Source organism: Gekko japonicus, unplaced genomic scaffold (genome assembly GCF_001447785.1).
Source record: "Gekko japonicus isolate JY-2015 unplaced genomic scaffold, Gekko_japonicus_V1.1 scaffold644, whole genome shotgun sequence".
Lineage (NCBI taxonomy): Eukaryota > Metazoa > Chordata > Lepidosauria > Squamata > Gekkonidae > Gekko > Gekko japonicus.
This window is the reverse complement of record NW_015160853.1, coordinates 451,831-459,176: the sequence shown is the minus strand read 5'-3', so window position 1 is coordinate 459,176 and position 7,346 is coordinate 451,831. Positions and strand designations below refer to the sequence as shown.

General features: G+C 50.6%; 1 protein-coding gene across 1 annotated transcript in view; it reads right to left on the bottom strand.

Annotated features, from left to right (window-relative positions):
* Nucleotides 1–149, bottom strand: part of LOC107118732 (glycine receptor subunit beta-like) — a 46,162-nt gene extending 46,013 nt beyond the window's left edge. The window contains exon 1 of the mRNA XM_015421089.1: nucleotides 85–149. The gene's annotated coding sequence lies outside the window, so the exon portion shown is untranslated. The remainder of the gene's footprint in view (nucleotides 1–84) is intronic.
* Between the last annotated feature and the right edge of the window lie 7,197 nt (nucleotides 150–7,346).

Sequence of the window (7,346 nt, the reverse complement as noted above, 5' to 3'; positions counted from 1 at the left end):
CCCCCCGACTCCAGCCGCATGCCAGTCTCTCCCTCCGTGCCCCGTGCAGGGACACGGCTCTTGCAAGCCAGCTGCGAGACTTACCAGAAGACGGACGCCAGGGAAGCCACGGCCACCACCCCCTCAGCCCTTTATTGCAGCCGGAGATGGCCGAGCAGCCTGCAGCGGGCCATGGCAAAGCCGAGGAGGACCACAAGCCAGCAAGCGGGGGGGGGGGGGGGGGAAGCAATAGCTCAGCAGCGGCCCGCTGTGCTGCCGAAATGAACCCTTGCAATCAAAAAGCCTCCATTTTGCTACTGGGCATGTGCGTACGACCGCCCGAGAGGGTGCCAGGGAGCAGGTGCCAGACCTCCGCACATGTGCAGTGGGGCTTTGAAGCCTTTGCTCTTGCTGAGTTCTGCCCTCAGTTCCACTCACGGCGGCTTCATTATTGCCTTTCCGTGCATGGGGGTGCGGCAGCGGTAGGAAGGGGGAGGGCTGTGAGGGCACGCGCTTTCCTCCCTCCCGGCCTGTTCGAGGAACTTTGGCAACTCCGGGCAAGGCCAGGATGGCCACTACCCCCTAGGATGCCTCGCTTCGGACGCCCAGGTGGAAGCGTGGCTAATGCCCCTCGTGCTGAACTTTTGCCCAACCGGCGGCAGTCGGTAGCCGCCACACGGGCATTTCTCTCACACATACCAACAAGGGGAGGAGGTGCTTTACACACACACACACACACACACACACATAGAGATGTGTCAACACATACATTCTCTCAACAGTTTTCTTCTTCCACGCTCCATTATGCAAATAGAAGTCTGTGCACTTTTAATGGGATGTAGTAAAAGGAAGGACAGGATTGCCCATTGGAAACAATGGGAGAGTCTTGAAGGCCCATTGAAAATAATGGGAGACAGGAATGTGGAAACAATGGGAAATACTTGAAGGCCCATGGGAAATAATGGGAGCCAAGAATGCCAGTTGACTTGCATGGGCTCCATTGAAATACATTACAATACAAGTAGAGTTGCAATAAAATGGATTTTCCATTAGGGTCTCTGGGCCCAAATACACCACACTGGGGATGGAATGAGAGACCACGGAGTGGAATGACAACCCCTCGGAGTAACAGAACTGGTCTGGAACTGGAATGAGAGACCACGGAGTGGAATGACAACCCCTGGGAGTAACAGAAGTGGTCTAGAACTGGAATGAGAGACCACGGAGTGGAATGACAGTCCCAAAGTGTAGCAGGAGTGTTCAGGGATTGGAATGAGAGACCAGGGAGAAAAATGACAGTCCCAGGGTGTAGCAGGAGTGTCCTGGGAATGGGATGACAGGCCACAGAGTGGAATGAGAGACCCAGGGTGTAGCAGGAGTGTTCTGTGACTAGAATGAGAGTCCACAGAGTGGAATGACAGCCCCAGGGTGTAGCAGGAGTGTTCTGTGACTGGAATGACAGTCCATGGAGTGGAATGACTTCCAGGCCACAAATGCCCATGGGCACGAGAGAAGGGAGCTGAACCAAGCAAGCTCTGCCTCCCTTGAGCTCCTGACACCCTCCGATGATCTTCAGAGTCCTAGGCAGGGAACCGGGGAACCAGCATCCACCCATCTGAATCTGAAACCTTCCCTCCAATGGCTGCCTCCAGCCGGTGCTGTGGAAGGCCAGCAAAGGCATTTCCCCGCTCAATAATCACAGGAATGGGGGCCAGAGGACTGGGGTGGTCAGGATTAAAAACGACCCTCCAAATATGTCCCCTGAGCTGCAACTTTTATGAGGGGGTGATATTGAGCTCCAGACCAAGAAATGCTTCAACTGGCCCTTTCCGCATATTAGACTGCTTGGCACTATGGTTGCCAAGTCCAGGTTTGAAAATTTCTGGAGATTTAGGGGTTGAGCCTGGAGAGGGCAATGTCTGTGGAAGCAAGTGACCTGAGCAGGGCATAATGCCATAGAGCCCACCTTCTAAAATGGCTGTTTTCTGCAGGAGAACGGGATGCCAACCCCCAGGTGAGACCTGGGGATCGGCCAGATTGATTCTTTTGAACTATGGTGCTGGAGAAGACTCTTGAGAGTCCCTTGGACTGCAAGGAGATCAAATCAGTCAGTCCTAAAAGTAATCAACCCTGACTGTTGCCTGGAAGGCCAGATAATGAAACTGAAGCTCAAATACTTTGGCCACCAAATGAGAAGGGAGCACTCACTGGAGAAGACCCTGATGCTGGGAAAGATTGAAGGTCAAAGAAGACGGGGACGGCAAAGGATGAGATGGTTAGAACATGAAATTGAGCCAACTTCAGAGGATGGCGGAAGACAGGAAGGCCTGGCGTGATCTGGTCCGTGGGGTTGCGAAGAGTCGGACTCGACTGTGCGACTGAACAACAACATGTTAAGTGCCATTTATGATTCTAACATGATGAATGTATTCAGGTAGTAACTTTGGTTCATTTGTGATGGTCGTTTGGATGCATGCTGGGAAGATAAAATGCTGAAAGAACAAAATGTTAACTTGCCATTTTTGCTGAGGCTTACGGCCCTGGTAGGCCAGCTACAACTGCGCATGTCTCTGGCTAAACGAAGAACAACCGCACCTTGTAAACCATATCAGCTATATAGATACTTTGTAGAATTTTACAGTCTAAGAGAAACACACACTCATTGTTCAGCTAAAAGAAAAACAGTTTACTTGGGAAAGCCCAGCCTAAAAGGTTTTCTGCCAATCAGAGACCTGTTAGGTCAGAGTGCTGGTGTTTGATGGAACCAATAACCTTGCTCAATTTGTGTGCATCATCCTGAGTATATGTCACCCTTTGTAACACTCAGTTGGGTATTCAGGGTTCCAAAACCCTGAGATCTGTACTCTTACTTTATTAATAAATACTCTAGTGAATTCCTCTCTACAGGACTGCTTTGTGTGTTTTCTCAGATTGGCCAGGGCAAACACAACCAGGACAGAGGTTCTAAACACCTGTAATGGACGATGTCGACCCCCTTCCCTGTGGCAGAAGAGAACTGCTCGGGTTGGTACAGGACCCACAGACAGAACCGGCCCAGCCAGTGGAAGGAGCGCAGCATCAATTAGGCGAGCGAACCGAGGACAGCCCGAGCCCCCGACCTCCCTCGCCTCCACTGCGACCGTCCAGCAGCCGCCCAGAGCCTCTCTTTCGGGCTCCGCCCACGGCCGAAGCCGCGCCTCCCTCACTTTTCCGCCAGCCAATCACTGGCTCTGACACTGTCCAGGTCCGTCGTTGTGATAACGCGAAAGTTAACGCTGGGGCCAGCCACGCGCTTGCGCGGAGAGTTTTTGACTTTGACATCGCTTTCTTAGACGTCTCCTGTGCGCCACCTACCGGCTCGCTGAGGGAGAGCACGGTTTGTTCGCTTGAGGGCGCAGGCGCCGCAGGGATCGACTCCGCTGGTCTATGATCCTTTGTTGCTGGCGAGGGGTGTGTGTGTGTGTGTGATTCATTCTGAGGTTTGGGCTTGTCGTCCGCAGGGGGCGTGGTGCCTGTCATCACCGTAAAGCAAGCAGAGAGCAAGTCCTTCTACAGGATGCCATCTTCAATGTGATTGGAAGATCATTTCTATGTTGAGCACTTTAATTTGTAACGATATGGTTGTTTTATCTTGTTTTTATGTACTCTGGCACATAGTGCCTTTAAATGTAAGCCGCCCTGAGCCCGTTTGCGGGGAGGGTGGGATAGAAACCCAATAAATAAATAAACAAGTCTCAGCAGGGGAGGGAGGAAGTGGTGCTAGGAAGGGAAACGATGCAGCCTCAGGACTCATCCATGGAGGATGCAAATTGTTTATGTCCTTCCCAGTCTGGTTTTTGGCTTGGTTATGGGGCTGAAAGAGTTTGATCCCCCTGGAGGCCAACTTGTGCTGGGAGATGGAAAGAAGGCAGTGCCACTGTTGATTCTCCTAGACCTCTTGCCAGTTTTTATTACCATTGATCGTGGTACCCTTTTGGGATCACCTCCCTGGGCTGGGATTGTGAGGCACTATTTTAGCAGTGGTTCTGGTCCTGTCAGGACAGGAGGCTTCAGAAAGTGGTGCTGCAGGGACTGCTGCTCAGCCCCTTGGCCTTTGGGGTCCTATAAGGTTCCTTCGTGTTCCCTGTGCCCTTTAACAACTATGTGGAACCAGAGATTTGGGCTGGGTTCCCAGTAATATCTGGATGACACTCAGGTCTAGCTCATGTTTCCATCCAGGGGTCATTTTGTAGAAAAAGAGGTGCAGGGCTCATTAGAATAACTTATTTGCATATGCCACACCCCCTGACATCACCGGAAGTGTGTCAGAAGGCAACGCCCACCGCTCAGGCTCCACTGGACTATTTTGGATTGCTAGCTATTGGGGGAAGGGAATGCGCAGATCTGTCCTCGCAGAGGAGGGAGAGCTTGTACATGAAGGTGGGCGGGGGGGGGCCTCTGCAACTTACCTGTCTGCTTCTTGCTCCGACTGAGGGCTGCTGGGAGCAGGGGGCGGGGCTTGTTGCATGTGCCCACCCCCTGGGCTCCTTACTGCCAGAGCTCTGCTCCTGTGCGCTCCCGCAGGAAATAACCCAAGTACGACAATATGTTCTATACGGGGCTGCTTTTCAGAAGGGTTTGGAAACTTCAGTTGGTGCAGAACGCCGCAGCCAGGATGTTGACTGGAATGGGTTATAGGGACCATATCCTTCTGATCTTGGCCCATCTGCATAAGCTCCCACTCTGTTTCCAGGTTCAACTCAATGTGGTGGGCATTGCCCAGCAACATAGGAGTTTGTAGCAGGAATATGGACTTGGTGAAAATTGATCTCTCCCCCACCCTTGTCTGCTGTAAGTGTCCTACCACCAGTGGAAACTAACTACAAAATACAACCCATTATTGTTTTCTGTTAGCCCCCAGAAAAAGATTGAGTTGTGATTTTTATCCTATATATTGTAAGAAATTTACAAGGATATTTATTACTGGATACAACTGTCACTCCATGGAACTGGGCCTAGGTATCCAGAATACTTTTAATATTCTTTTCTGCTATGAAGACTTCTTTACAATGGCAATCAGGCTAACATTTTATTCTCCCTCCATAGCTTATCTCAAGTTCATCTCTTTTCCTTGTACTACTGACTTTCGTGTTGGTGTGTACACCATCCTGTCAAGAGCTGCAGGTAAATCAAGGGCTCCACCACTGCTTATTATATGGGGATTGTGTACACTTGTATACAGCACCTGGGACAGAAATCATCAGAAACCACACCTGCTGTAATGCGCATCTGCTGATCAACCACAATACACCTATTTTCACTAATTAAACTACTCCAGAGGCTGTCCTTGGTCAAGATTTCAACACCTTTTTCTTCTCTGGGGAAAGAGGGGGGGAAAGCCAGTTGTGTTCCAAGCTTTTTAAGACCAAGGGATGGATTTCCCTGGGCTTAAAGCTAGAGATCAAAAGTGTCAGGGAACTCTCTTATGAAAACTGACTTGCTACTCAGTGGGTATATCCCACTGTCTTAACATCTGAACTGTGTTAGTTCAAGCCCCGCGCTGGTGTGAGCAGCCAGCCTGTTGTCCCCAGCTCATTGTCCACCCAGCGATTCAAAAGCTTCAGCGAGTAGATAAAATGGGAACCACTCCTTAGAGAGGGTGGGCATGCCAATCTCCCTTGTGGGAAGGCGTTAGCTGACGGTCGGACGTCCTGGTCAAGGCTTGTAAGGCGAAACAGCTTCTCGGCTACGAAATGAACTCCTGTAATGGATGTTCCGGCCAGGCGGTGGCAGTGTGACGATCGACATACGGGTCCTGAAGCTTGGCCAGCAAGCAGCCGTGCGGGAAAATGACGGAGCCAGCCAGAAGACGTCTACACCGGGCAGTGACGGCGCGTGCAATTAAATGAATATATGTTGTCTTCCCTATCCCCTACAAACATTGTTAGTCCCTTGTCTATATTGAGTAACTGTACATCGCTTTGAGCTCACTGGGGAAAGCGATTAATAAATAGAAAGTATTATGAAAGTGTTAAGTATGGGTTACGCTAGGACAGAGACAAAATAGTTTTCTCCCCCCAGTAGTGGAAACAAGAGGCACCTCTTGCAAACAGAAACAGTACGTGTGTATTTCAGAAGCCTGAAAAATCTGTTCCAACAGAAATCAGCCAGACAAAAGGAATAGGTGTGTACATGGGAAGCAAAACAATTTTCAAACTACTTTCAGCTTTTTTCATTGTTCTCCTCCAGCCTAAGGATTTCCAGACCAAGTAATAGGATGCTGGATTAGATGGACTATTGGCCTGATCAAGCGGGGCTCGTCTTATGTTCTCATGTACTCAAAGTTGACGATTTGTTGCTCATTTATATCTTTATTAGATCTATTTATCTCTTTTAAATTATAAGGCCCTCAAAGCAGCTTACAGCCTTTTAAAAAACCCACCCCCACCCCCAATATATTAACCACTGGGTAGCCCGCCTCGGGAAGTATTCCACTGGTGGCTGCTGCTAGGTGGTACGCGCTCTAGCTTCTCCCACTTAAGACACAGAGATCCTTAATGCTTTGTCAGTGTTCGGCTCTGCTTTGTTTCTGGAGTGCCTCCCCCTTCCTCAAGACGACATGCATGTAGAAAAAGCAGCAGGTGCATGCATGAGCATGCACAGGGAAGCATGGAAACAAACATAGGCCCCGTTCACACGGAGACGTTGCCGCGCTAAAGACACTAATGACAGGCGGATTTTCGGTGCGCGATCACACCGCAACATCTGGGAAGTGTAGTGCACCCGTGGCTGACCCGTGGCTTCCCACCGAAGATGCGGCGTAAAAAACTACTGCAGAAAGTGCACTAGTTTCCGGAAACCGTGGGGCAGGGGCAGGCATCTGATCGTGTTTCCGCTTGAATCCCAAGGCATCCGGCACCCATCCATGTCCCGTCGCAAACTGGATGGGGTTTTTTTAGTCTCCACAGGATGCGCACAAATGCCCAACGGCACATGTGCAAATGTCGGTGAGGGAAAAAACCTTCCCGTTTGCCACGGAAGCAGCGCCTAACGATTGCCGGTGTGATCGCCCCGCGCCACTTCTTTAAGAACATAAGAGATGCCAATGTTGGATCAGGCTAAAGGCCCATCCAGTCCAACACTCTGTATCACACAGTGGCCAGAAATACCAGGTGCCATCAGGAGGTCCACCAGTGGGGCCAGGACACTAGAAGCCCTCCCACTGTTGACCCCCCCCAAGCACCAAGATGACAGAGCATCACTTGCCCCAGAGTCCCTATCTATACCTTGTGGCTAATAGCCACTGATGGACCTCTGCTCCATATGCTTATCTAATTCCCTTTTGAAGCTGTCCAAGCTTGTAGCCGGCACCACTTCCTGTGGCAGTG